This window comes from Cnephaeus nilssonii (genome assembly GCF_951640355.1).
Source record: "Cnephaeus nilssonii genome assembly, chromosome: 1".
Taxonomy (NCBI): domain Eukaryota; kingdom Metazoa; phylum Chordata; class Mammalia; order Chiroptera; family Vespertilionidae; genus Cnephaeus; species Cnephaeus nilssonii.
The window spans coordinates 25065184-25079067 of record NC_137072.1 but is presented as its reverse complement, the minus strand read 5'-3'; positions in this window follow the sequence as shown (position 1 = coordinate 25079067).

Sequence of the window (13884 nt, the reverse complement as noted above, 5' to 3'; positions counted from 1 at the left end):
CCCACTCATCTGTTCTCAGAATGTGGTGACTAAGATTCTTGAATTATAACGTACACTTTTCAGCAGAACAGTTACCCTCCTCCATTTACTGGCTCCTCGTGGCTATATTTCAGCTCTGGACCACTATGTTTCTTTTTTCATTTCCTTCTTGTTTGTTTGTTTTTTTGGGGGCGGGGGGGATTTGATGGCTTGCTTATCCCTTAGCAGGAATAGCCTTCTCATTTGTTATTTGCTATGTTCTTCCCTCCCCATTTTGCCTGCCTTCCAATTCTTCCTCCCCTTCTCTCTCTCTCTCTCTCTCTCTCTTACACACACACACACACTCTAGTGTCTGATAAATCATCATGTAGATAACTTGACTCCTAATTTCTATCCTATGTAACAACATCTTAAAAAATAAAAGCAAATATGAAACCTATGAACTATGTCAAGTACTCTGCTATTAACTTTCCCACACTGTCTGCTGACATATCTAAGAAATCCATCTCAGCCATTCAGGCAAAGGAGGGATTTCTTGGGTTCTACCTGCATATCACCTTCATTTCTCTCAAAAAGTTAACCCCTTATGTGTTTTATACCCCACGACTTCAGCCATGGGAGCAAGACTAACCACACGCATTCTGGCTGAGAGCAAAATGCCGGAGGGTGGCCTGTTGGCTTCACCTCTGCCAGTGTTGACACTGGAACTAATCAGCTGGAGCCAGGATATGGACATGTTAGTTTGTCTCTTTGTTTTTACTGTGGAAGCTTCCATGTGAACCCAGGTGAGGACAGGCAGGGAGGAGGAAGGAAAGAGGGGTTACCAGGAGAACCATCTTAGATATCCATTTCATACGTGTCATGGTATATGAAAACGTCAACATCAAGATGTCAATACTATTCCTAGCTTACCAATAAGGAAAGATTCTTGAAGAAGTAAAGACTCATAGATGACAAATGGTTGGTCAGATGGATTGCTGAATAAATCTACCCCAGTTCCACTAATACACAACAATGTTTGATTGGAGATGAACATTGAGTTTCTTTAATAAAGGAATTCTTAAGCAATTGTCATGCAATATTACACATAGAACTTCACTAACAGCCATCGTTTATTAAATTTTTGGTTGGAGCCCTAACCGGTTTGGCTCAGTGGATAGAACGTCGGCCTGTGGACTGAAGGGTCCCAGGTTCGATTCCGGTCAAGGGCATGTACCTTGGTTGCTGGCACATCCCCAGTAGGGAGTGTGCAGGAGGCAGCTGATTGATGTTTCTTTCTCATCGATGTTTCTAACTCTCTATCCCTCTCCCTCTCTGTAAAAAATCAATAAAATATATGAAAAAAAAAATTTTTTTGGTTGGAGCCACAAAGGACCTTAAGACATGATTCTCTCCTCCCCAAACCCTGCCAGAATCCCAGCTGCCTTTAATATCCACATAGACAACCTACATCCTACACCATAAGCTTTCAGTTCTTGGGCTACCTGAATTCCAATAACCTCTTCATTCTCTCACTTTCCACTCTCATTGCCATACCCCAGACATCTTATCACTCAAACTGCTCCTTTATAAATTCATAAATCCAGACTTTGTGCTCTCTGACTGCACTTCTCCTTACTCCAGCTCTCTCGGGTATCCCGCTATACCTGCCATTGTCTCATTGAGCCACACCTTCCCTCTTGCCTTAATGTCCTCATGTCCTCTCTTACCGCTCCACTCAGCTAAGAACAAATGTTTCTTCGTGTTAAATACTCCTCACCACTTTCTTGCAGCCCCTTTTTCCAAGTTCTTCACATCATGATTGTGCAGCATTTCCCCAACTGTTACCAACAGAATTGTTTGTGCTTTCCATTCTTTCCTACCCACTGGGGGGAAAGCACAGAAAAGACAGATTGGCACTCCTAAGTATCAGTCCCTGGGGTGTCCTGGCCCAATGCTCCACAGTGGCTATTTCAAGACTTTACTCCTTTTCTCAATCCATTTAGCCCATAGTTCCCTCTTGACTCTTAGCAGGTGACCTCACTTTCTATGTCTGAGGGAAAACAAAAGCCTTTTTATGATAATTCTCTTACCTTCCAACCTAAAAACCCCCGATCCCCATGCATCTTTATTAAACCTCTCTCTCTGGCTTCTGGGGACCACCTCCTCTCCTTCTCAGAGAGCAAAATCTACCAATTTTCTCTTTCTTCTGAATCTTTTTATTCTCTAACTCTTTTCCATTAGAATTGAAAAATAGTTCTACCCATAAAACAGGACAAAAAAACATATTTTTTTCCTTGGACTATTTCTGATATCTCGCCAGTAGAATATGAACTCCTTAAAGAGAAAGATGATCTTTTCCTAGCATAGTTCCTGCTCTTATTAGAAATATTTATTAATAAATATGTGCTAAAATTAAAAAATAAATGCACTCATTCAAATGCTTCAGTTGATAGATAAGGAAACTCCGGTAAATTTATTATCCAGGCTTATATAATGATAAACCAGGTTTTATTGGATATTTTTAAATCATAGGTGTATAATGTTCCCAACACTTTATTTAGTCAACTGATATAAGCATAGATATTCAAATACAATATATAACATGATTTATACATAGTTTGGGGTGCTTTTGAGATACACATTCTTGGAGCTGCTAAAGAATGACATTTTCCTTGCATGGATACAGTGAGATGGTCTTGGATTTAATAGAGTAAAGCAATTTCTAATAAGTAGCCGTCCTTAAAAAAAAGTCTATTGTCAACACAGCAGCCACAATCTTTTAAAATCCATGTCAGATCATGACACTCCTCTGCACAAAACTCTACAAACTTTCCCATCACAAACAGAATAAAAACTCGAGGCCTGGTCATCATGCCCAAGGCTCTCCAAGATCTGACCTTCCCTGTTGAACCCAGTCTCTCAATTCCTCTTATCAACCTGGACAAGCTAGGCTTGCTCCCTAGGACCTCTGTCCTTTTGCCTGGAAAGTTTATCCCCCAGGGAGCCACATAGCACACTCCCTCGCCTTCCTTTGCTCAACTGTCAACTTCTCAGTGGACTGTAGGAAGCTCTATATTAGAGCTTAAGTAAAGAATAGCTTCTCTGCTTGTAGGAAACAATTGGGAAGGACCTTCTCTTGTGGTGGCCGGGGGAAAGATGGCCACCTCCAGGGGCCTTGGAAAATTTCAAAACAGATGGACTTCTCCTGGAATGGCTCCACTCCCCCTCTGCCTCCTAATGCCTCCTTTCTCCATTCCCGGAAGCTACTTGCGAGGAAGCCAGTGTGCTAATACTTCTCTTGTGCCAGCCAAAGCCTCATGTGTCTGCCCCCTGTCAGACATTCCATATCCAAAGATGCCTTCCACGTGGCTGCTTCGTGCTTCCCATGCCCAGCTCAGATCAGGACCCAGGTGACCGACAGAGACTTGGCCGACAACAGCTGCCCTCTTACTCCAACAAGAATTGTTTGAGTTGTCTTATACCCATGGTGTGGGCAAGTGGGTTTACGATATCTAAATCCAGCCTACCACCAGGAATGCTCAGGACCTACTCAAGAAGGCAAATAATCCCTTCAACTAATATATACAGGGTAAAATAAGATCGTTGTTAGAGCAACAAATTTGACAGTAAAATAGTAGTCAAGTTTTCAGGCAAATTTAAATTGGCTAGTTGAAACAAGCGAATATTCTAGAAAAATTAATTGTACTGGACAAAAAGTGTTCCTAAAGTGTCAACTAAAATTTTTATTGGTACTTCATCTCATGATAAAATTGTGCACTATGTAATGAACCTAAAACAGTAATACTATAGAGCAAAAAATTAAAATGTAAAAGCCATCAAGACTACATTATAAAATTTTCAAAAGCCTCCTAACATTTAAATCAAAAAAGGGGGGTATAGTAGAAGAATATCATGTGAGGAAAAATAACCTCTAAGTAAATTACTTCTGGAAAATTAATACTTTAGAAAATTAATTGTAAGGCTAAAAGCAAGACACCCATGAAAAACACACAAGGTGTCAAAACAAGCCAGAGGAAAATCATTTGGGCAAAAAATGAAATAGGATCCCAAGTCAAATTTATAGAAAATATTCCTTTATTAACTTTTGGTCGAGAATATGTTTGTATATTTTCAGAAAACAACTCCGAGACCATGTGGATTCCAGCAACAGAGAGGAATCGACAGGACTACTCCAGCCACGAAGACAGAAGAGAAGCAGTCCAGAGATGGAAGACGCTGACTTGGTCTTCCCATACTAGCAGTTAGCAGCAGTGCATCACTGCAGGTTGCCCAGGACCAAACCAGAGAGAGTCGGACCTGCATTACCACCATTTCTCCACCATCCAGAACTGTAATGTCAGTGCTGACATGTACACATAAGGAACTGGTGGACATTGTAATTGGGTCTCAAAAGAACTGTTGGCCCAGAAAGAAACTCACTACAGACTGATTCATTTCCTGTCACCATAACCATTATTGCTTGTCTCATTTTCGCTTCTTATAAGTGTATTTCTAATAGCACATGATCTCACTCATCTACTGGAAATAATGAACAACATAGACTGATGATCAAGAACAGACCCAGAAACAAGGAGGCACGGATCAGACTGTTGGGCCTCAGAGGGAGGGTAGGGGAGGGTGGGGGTAAAGGGGAGAGATCAACCAAAGGACTTGTGTGCAAGCATATGCGCCTAACCAGCGGTTGGGGACAACTCGGGGGTGGGGGCATGTGTGGGGAGGGATGTGGGATGGGAATGGGGGCATGAGGACAAATATGTGATACCTTAATCAATAAAGAAATTAAAAAACAAAACAAAAAACAAAGATGCCTTCCATCTTGCTCTCTCCACATTCCTGCCCGCCCATAACTTCATTTTCCTCAGAGCAACTGGATTTGCTGAATGTACTAATATGTGGACACTGTAGGTCAAAAGTAGGCTGTGCTTATTCTCTGCACAGGTAAAAGATGAGTTTATGATTCCAAACAAATATTAAATTGGTAGATGGTATAAGGAAGCTATTTTTAACTAGAGAAAATCTTGTGGGGACCTGGGCCTCCTTTGGGACACAGTTGGAACCGTGACAAAATAACAGCAGCAAGTAGATGGATACCTTACTTTCAAAAGTTGGTCAAAACCTGATGTGTGAGGAATTGTTTTTAAAAGTGCCATAAAAGGCAAGTCATTGAAGCACTGAGCTTTTAATAGCAAGGGGTGCCAAATAATGTTATTCAGTTTCACATTTCACATAAATATTTTTTCAACTGTCATTTTTTTGTAAAACCAATACCATAGCATTTGAGCGTGCCGAGTCCTGCATTGCTTTTGGCTGAAACTGCTCATTAATTTCCCCGTGTAGTGTTTGGTGATCATGGCCTTAAGAATATGTTCTGTTTTTAAAGGAAATGTTTAACCATGGAGCAGGACAACTTATCACAGGCACTTAGTTTAATGTGGAAATCCAGCTGTTACTTTCTCTGGAAATTTAGTAACGACGAAGGAAGGTGAAGTGGCAGAATTGGATTCTGAACTCTAATTCATGGGCCAAACTGTTTTCAGAAGAAAGATCTCTGATTGGCTGAAAAGAGAGCTAAACACATGGTGGACAACCCCCAACCACAAGGCCAGAATTCACAGATAACTTCAGACGAACACTGCCCAGCCTCATCCTTAAGCTGTCGCTTGTTGGCCAACAGCCAGGGGAAGATATGTGGAACTCCTGGGAAGTGTGCCCAATGCAAGAGTTCAAAGCTTCCTTTCTGAACAAATTCCGAGTACCAGTAGATAAAAGGCCATCATCATTTTAGAAAAGGCGGAGGGGGTTTTGCTTAGTGGCCTGATCTCCAAATATTTCAGAATGTGCTGGTCTCCTTGTACCTATTATCCATGTCTATTGCCTTTAATCATCAGCTTTACCCAGGCTGCATTTGGGGGTGGGCTTAACAAAATATAATAGTGTTAGAAATTACAGAGTAGTCAGAACCAAAGTTTTATGTAGAATGGAACAGTTGTATATATAAACTCCCATAATGTAATTGTCCCCCAAATGATAGGATTCTGACTTGGCACATAAGCAGATTTCAGATGACTGTTGAAATGTATGAAGTTGGGAGGGAGCAAACTAACATTTCTTCACTCAAATTTAACTTATCTCAAGAGATTCCCTAACTTGTCCGTATTCTTTAAAGATGAGCCAAATACAATAACGCTCTATGATCGGTTGATGTTTGGTTTTAAATGCTTACGAGCAGCATTGGTGTAATATGTGAGAGAATCGGAGTGATTCTTTGTGAAGAAAGGAGGATTAAAGGAACATAAAATGACATTTTAAAACTTTGTCCTTCAATAGGAACTGTGTAAGCTCCTTGAGGAAAGTGGCTAGGTCTTTTTGGATGCTTTCCCTAGAGCCTAGCACAGTGCTTGGCAGGTTGTAAATGCTCAGTAAGTGATTGTTGAATGAACAAACAAACAAACAAACAAACATTGGGGGTTCACTTTTTAGAAGGCATAATATTTTGGGGTCCTTAGAGAAAAATCTTTGTGTTATTTTAAAACAATATTGAAAAGGCTATAAGTGTGGAACCATAAATCACTTAGAGAAGAACTGTCCTATAATTCTGTGAGAGGTTAGAACTGATGGTTGTGGGTTGAGGAGAGAATGGGGATGAGAAACACAATATGGTTTGAGTCAAAGCCCATTAAGTCACATTGAAATGAGAAGTTGGATAAGTTGGGAGTTGTCATGTGGTATCTTTTGTTGGTTGGGAAACTATTGAGAGCTCCTAAGTAGAGACACCTGGGATAAGGACTATAATTTCATAGCCTGGCCCTGGCAGGTATGCACAGGGTGCACATTAGGAGCAGGTCAACATCTTTTTGAGTTCCAAGGCCCTAGCTAAGAGTTCCCTAGGATCCCTGGAAAATGGCCTTGCCCTCACCAGTATCCGGATCCTGGGCAGATTTATGCCATGCATTCTCACCCACTCCTTTCTCACCATGACTGTTTGACCTGGAAACACAAACTGTTGGAGCCATTCCGGGAAGACCTAATCTAGACAGCCTGACATGGGCCTCCATCTAGCCGGTACTCGGTTTAGGTGATGCCTAAATATCCCATCTGTCCTTTGGATAAGTCTCTTCATGGAGCCAGTGACAAGACAGTTCAGGTCTGCCCACTTCGTTACCATCATTGTTTACCATGTGTGACTCACTTGGGTTCCTCAACATCCAGGCTTAGTGAATTGGTGGTACCTGGGACTCATCCTGTACATTTACATCTGAGCTCTGTATTCGCAGGGAGAATATGAACCTGAAAACTTGTGCATTGCCAGGGCCTACCGATGCCTTGGGGGAGGAACATTTAGTCCCAAATTATAGGCCATAGGTTGTCAAATACCAGCATAGACTTTCCAGGAGGCATTTGTCCTTCAAGTTGCAAAGCCATCATGTGTATGTATACACAGACTGTACACAGACCTCTCTCCAGCCTCACTTTACACACTTAATTTTTCTGCCTGTCTCCCCAACCCAACTGCAATAGATATTAGCATTTGCAATATAACAAAGCAAAAAAAAAAAAAGGTGTCAGCAGTGGTTCTTCTTCTTCTTACCATACTTTGATTTAGTCCTCCTGTCAAGAATGTCTCTGTTCATTGAGATTAGCCAAAGAACTTTTATGCATATATGTACAACCATTGGACACAGACAATAGTGCCGTGAAAGCCTGGGGTGGGGTGGGAGTGGGGTCAATGGGGAAACAAAGAGGATATCTATAATACTTTCAACAATAAAAATAAATTTAAAAACAAAACAAACAAAAACCAGGTGAGATAGTTCACCAGAAAAAAAGAAAAGAAAAAAAAAAAGAATGTCTCTGTATTAGAGAACAGACTGATGGTTGCCAGAGGGGAGGGAGTTGAAGGATGGGGTAAAAATTTGAGAAGTACAGATTGGTAGTTACAAAATAGTCCTGGGAATGTCAAGTACAACAGAGGATATATAGTCAATAATATTGTAATAACTACGTATGGTACCATTTGGGTATTGGAAACACCAGGGGAAACACTTTGTAAATGATATTATTGTTTAAACACTAGGCTGTATATCTGAAATTAACATAAAATAATCCTATCTAATAAAAGAGTAATATGCAAATTGACGGCACCTCCACCACACCCGCAAAGCCACGCCCACCAGCCAATCAGGAATGAGTATGCAAATTAACCCAACCAAGATGGCTGCAGCCACAGAGCGAGCAGGAGGCTTGCGTTTCCCCAGCAATGGAGGAAGCCAAGCTTCCTGCACACCCTGGCTGGCCGTGGACTCCACTCAAGGCTACAAAGTTTCAATTATAGAAGATAAATAAATCCCAACAAAAATGGCGGCGGCCACGGAGCAAGCAGGAGGCTTGGGTTTCCCTGGCAATGGAGGAAGACAAGCTTTCTGCCTGCCCTGGCCTGCCCTAGCCTCCGCTCAAGGCTACAAAGTTTCAATTATGAAAGATAAATAAATCCCAGATACCAGGGCCTCCGCTTGGGTCGCCGGGGGGCATGGCTAGCCTGAAAACCACCACAGGCCCCTTGCCCAGGCCACCCCATGCCCCAAGGGAACCCCCACCCTGATCTGGGACACCCTTCAGGGCAAACCAGCCAGCCTCCACCTGTGCACCAGGCCTCTATCCTACCCAATAAAAGAGTAATATGCAAATTGACCATCACTCCAACACACAAGATGGCTATCCCTATGTGGTCAAAGATCCTGCCCCCATGTGGACACAAGATAGCTGCCACAAAATGGCCAGCAGGGGAGGGACCAGGTCTGCAAGGGAGGGCAGTTGTGAGCGATCAGGCCAGCAGGGGAGGGCAGTTGGGAGGGACCAGGCCTGCAAGGGAGGGCAGTTGGGGGTGATCAGCCTGCAGGGGAGGGCAGTTAGGGATGACCAGGCCGGCAGAGGAGGGAAGTTGGGGGCAACCGGCCTGCAGGGAAGGGAAGTTGGGGGGGGGGGGACCCAGGCCTGCAGGAGAGAACAGTTGGGGGGGACCAGGCCTGCAGGGGAGGGCAGTTAGGGGCAATTGGGCTGGCAGGGGAGCAGTTAGGCATCAATCAGGCTGTCAGGGGAGTGGTTAGGGGGTGATCAGGTTGGCAGGCAGAAGTGGTTAGGGGCAATCATGAAGGCAGGCAGGCAAGCAGTTGGGAGCCAGCAGTCCTGAATTGTGAGAGGGATGTTTGACTGCCCGTTTAGGCCCAATCCCTGAAGGCCAAACCATCCTCCTCTCCTTTCTCATAAGAGGAGGGAATTATGTGCTCTCCCTTCCAATAAAATGTTCCAACTGAAGCGGGGTCCCAGATTGGAGAGGGTGCAGGCTGGGCTGAGGGACAACCCCCATGCATGAATTTCGTGCACCAGGCCTCTAGTATTAAATATAAACAGTAATTGAAAATTTTTAAAAAGAATGTCTCTGTATTGGCTGCAATTTTCTTATAAATAAATTGATCTTTTCCTAAGTGAGGTTTTTTGTTTGTTTGTTTGTTTTTAATACAGACCTTAATTTCTGTAATAACAAGGATGAGTGTTTAGCTTATTACATTTTGAAAATACATCAAATAGCCATGCTTTAAAGTACAAGAAATGTTGTGTTTGAATTCTTTTTTAGCCTTCTGATTGTCATTATTTCCAATTATCAGCCAGGTTCATGTCTAACCCTGACTCACCCAAAGGGTAGTTGAGGTGGAGGAGAAGACATCATTTTTCACATCAGTGAAGAGTAAGTTCTTTTTGCTAGGAACAATGCACCCTCCACAAAACTTAGGAACAGGCAGGAGCCAGTTCAGATCTTGATGTGGGAAGCTGAGGGCTTAGGGCATAAGGGAGAAAACTGAGTTCAAGTCACTTTTTTGGTTTTGTTCACTTAAGTTGTGAAAGAACAGGATTCTACTGAAGGTTCCATGTGGCGAAGTGTTGGAAATTCCAAGGATATTCTCAAAGAGCCTAAGTGCTGTGTAGCAGAAGAAAACTGGTTTTGTGTCAAAGCTGCCAGAGTTTTGGACATACTGCCATGGAGGGACAGAATACTGCTTCAGTAGAAAAACGATCTTTATATGAGAAAACACCCAGTAGGCCTTTAGATTCTATGAGTAAATTTTAGAGCTAGTCACAGTGAGAAAGGGAAAGAGGTTGGCTTCCTGGTAGATAAGAGAGAGAAAATGTGCTGATAGACAGTTTAGTGAGGAGGACTTTTCTCTAAGGAGAAAGATGGCCAGTGGGCAAGTCGTATTGCTTCAGATGACCGGGGCTGGGGGTGGAGGGTGGGTGTCAAAGTAAAGTGATGCCCAATTATCAAACTAAAGTAATTTCAAATCATCTCCTGCTTTTCTATATTGTGCTATTGTCTAAGTTTTTAATAATCTTAAATGTTAATAAAAATGTTAAGAATACCTTTATAGAACAACAAAAAAAAAGATATTAAGAAAAATTATGACAGATTTTGTAATGGAGAAAAGATTACTGAGGGTCCAGAGTGCCCTTCTGTCTTATCTCCAGCTTTCATTGTCTTTGAGCTGTTTTATAGCTAGCCTAGAAGTAGGAAGGCTACTGATTCTCATTCCATCAAAGTGCAAATTGTGTGGAGATGCAATTGATATTTCCATGCATCCTCGATAACTTTAGCTTTGATCTGTAAATTTTTTTCAGCATATGAGTTTGTATTTTTTTAAATTCTCATTTGAAACAATGATAACATCTTACTGGTTCCTTATTAATTAATAAGTTAAATAAAATCTTTGGCATATTTTCATTCTATGTTTATATGAGCATAATGATATAATCTTAAAAATTATCATTTTTAACATTTTTTATGTTTAAATTTTTTTTTAAATTAGAGTCTACATTCCATATTATTTTGTATTAGTTGCAGGTGCAGAGCATAAAAAAAATACCTTTTAACAAAGGAAAAGAAAGGGGAGAAGCAGGAACAGAAGAGGGAGGGGAAGGACCATAAGAGGGAAAATGGGGGCCCCACTTTGAGAAAATTTGTGCAGACTGTGATAAACAGGAAAAGGTAAATAAAAATATATTTTATAGAGGAAGGGAGAGGGATAGAGAGTTAGAAACATCGATCAGCTGCCTCCTGCACACCTCCTACTGGGGATGTGCCTCCAACCAAGGTACATGCCCCTGACTGGAATCAAACCTGGGACCTTTCAGTCTGCAGGCCGACGCTCCATCCACTGAGCCAAACCGACTAGGGCAAAATAAGCAAAGACTGAGAATATATTAGAAGTTAGAATTCATAAGAGGAGATGACCATTAAAACAAACACCCCTAGCTGGAGATTCCACGGGATTCTTGGGAGAATGTGCTAGAATTCACAAAGAAATAGTAACTTAAGACATTTATTTGAATATTAAAATAAAGAATAATCCCAGAAAGGTGCAAAACCTGGATACTAATAAGTAACACAGGTAAACAGATAATTATAATACAACTAGAGGCCCAGTGCACACAATTCATGCACTTGGGGGGTCCCTCAGCCCGGCCTGCACTCTCTTGCAGTATGGGAGCCCTTTGGGGGAATGTCTGACTGATGGCTTAGGCCCGCTCTCCACAGGAGAGAAATCAGACATCCTTAGTGCTGCTAGCAGAGGCGGGAGAGGCCTCCTGCCACCACCGCTGTGCTCGCCAGCCGTGAGCCCGGCTTCTGGCTGAGCAGTGCTCCCCTTGTGGGAGCACACTGTCCACCAGGGGGCAGCTCCTGTGTTGAGAGTCTGCCTCCTGGTGGTCAGTGCACTTCATAGTGACTGGTCGTTCTGCTGTTTGGTCAATTTGCATATTAGCCTTTTATTATATAGGATGTGATAACTGTCAGATTGGAGACATTGACAAGTTGTATGAATCTTAGCAAAGGCCCCTAAAGCTGCTGATTATATCAACCATAGTTTTATTTAGATTCCCATTAGCATTCATAAGTTAAATGAATTTTTCAGAAATAAATCATAAATATTTGCATCCACATCTATCTATCCTTCTATATACCTATCTTCCATCCATCCATCCATCCATCCATCCATCCATCCATCCATCCATCCAATCTATCTATCCATCACTTATTTCTATCATCTATTTATTATCTATCATATATATCATCTATCTATCTTTTTATACTTATCTACTTCCTTGCCTTCCTACCTATTCATCTACCTAGCAGGTCTTTTCTCCTCAGAATAACTCCCTCCATGTATTGACAGACAGAATTGCTTTCCAGGCATAGTCCAACATTGTCAGAGTAATTGAGGATCCCTTACTTGCCAATATGAAAAGATTCTTTTTGAATTAGGATAACAATGTCATTCCTGTGTCAAAGGAGGGAATGATGTGCTCTCCCTTCCAATAAAATGTTTCAACTGAAGAGATCTTATGAAAAGGGAGAGGAGGATGGTTTGGTCTTCCAAGGAGCTCCAGCCTTCCAAGGAGTGTCAGTGAGGGCAGGACTAGAGGAGCAGGAGTTACTGTATTGCTCTGCACAGGAAGCCTCAGGTCTTCCCCAGACTGCGGTCCTACCTCCTCACTTGTGCAGCCCTCACTCAATTTTCACTGGGAATTACTTCCCCAAAGTGACATTACCCTAGAGGTACACTGATGGAGCCCTTACTGGAGGGATCTCAGACACAAATACCAAAGTCAGAGGTGCCCTTATGCTCAGGTCAAATAACAATAAGTATGAGGTCAGACAGACCTATCTTTTTATCCTAGTTCCATGACTGTTTAGACTACAAAAAGCCCATTTAATTTCCCTGGAGATATCTCACATATGCAATACTGAAATAACAGTGCTAACCTGGAAGGCTTATTGATATATATAGATGATAGATAGGTAGGTAGATAGATAGGTAGGTAGGTAGGTAGATAGATAGATAGATAGATAGATAGATAAGTAAATAAACAGAACTTGGCATATGGTAGATGTTCCGAGTGATTTCCACTGCCCCCTACATGCCCTGCATGGCCAGCTCAGAATGATCTAGATCTGATATCCTACAGAGGGATTTTAGAAAAAGGAAAGATAAGATTTCTAAACAATAATTTGTGTTTGTTTGTTTGTTTGTTTGTTTAGGGACAAAACAAAAGAAAAAAAGGATTTGGGGCTTGGATTTTCATGTCTTTCTATAATTAGGTTTGTATCAGTCCAGGGGCAAATGTGTAGTTCTCAGGGGCAATGGACCTGGTTTCCTCCTCTGGAACCTCCTTTGGCCATATTACAGTAGCAAAGGCATTCTGATTGGTCAATAGTCTGCCCCCACTGGTTACTCACCAGCTCTCTGGCAAGGGTGCCAGGCTGTGGGAACTCTAACCTTTGAGCAGCTATGTAAGAGAATCACGAATGAAAGGGAGTAAGTGCAGTCTTTTGTACTCACTCTTCAACATTCTGAATTTGTTTGTGGCAGGTAGACTCAGCCTCCAGACTCTGTCACCGCATAACTAGTCATCTATGTGACTCCTACCCACAAAATTGCCTTTAGGAGGTAATAATACCTCTTCCTAACAAGTGAAGATGACTCAGTGTGAGTTGTTGGTCCCTGATTGTTTCCCTGTTATTTTGACTTACATAGCATAATGCCTTGGCCCTGGCAACATTCCTTTTGACATCACAGCACTATCTGTAAACACATGGCTATTTCAGAGAGTGGTATCAAAGCCAAGGCTTGGAAAAGAATTCCCAGAATGTCCCTAAGAAGGTCACATTTTAACAGGATTTTCAGGCATGACCAGGAGTTCTCAGTGTTTTGATTCCACTCATCCTTCACTTCAACACTTCTCAAGTGGCCCCTCTACATCCCTACTTTGGAGGGGTAAGAAATGACTGAGCCTACTGTGCTGTGGGGCCCCTGTTTGCTTGATATTTTAAGCACTCTGAAATAGGGATAGGAT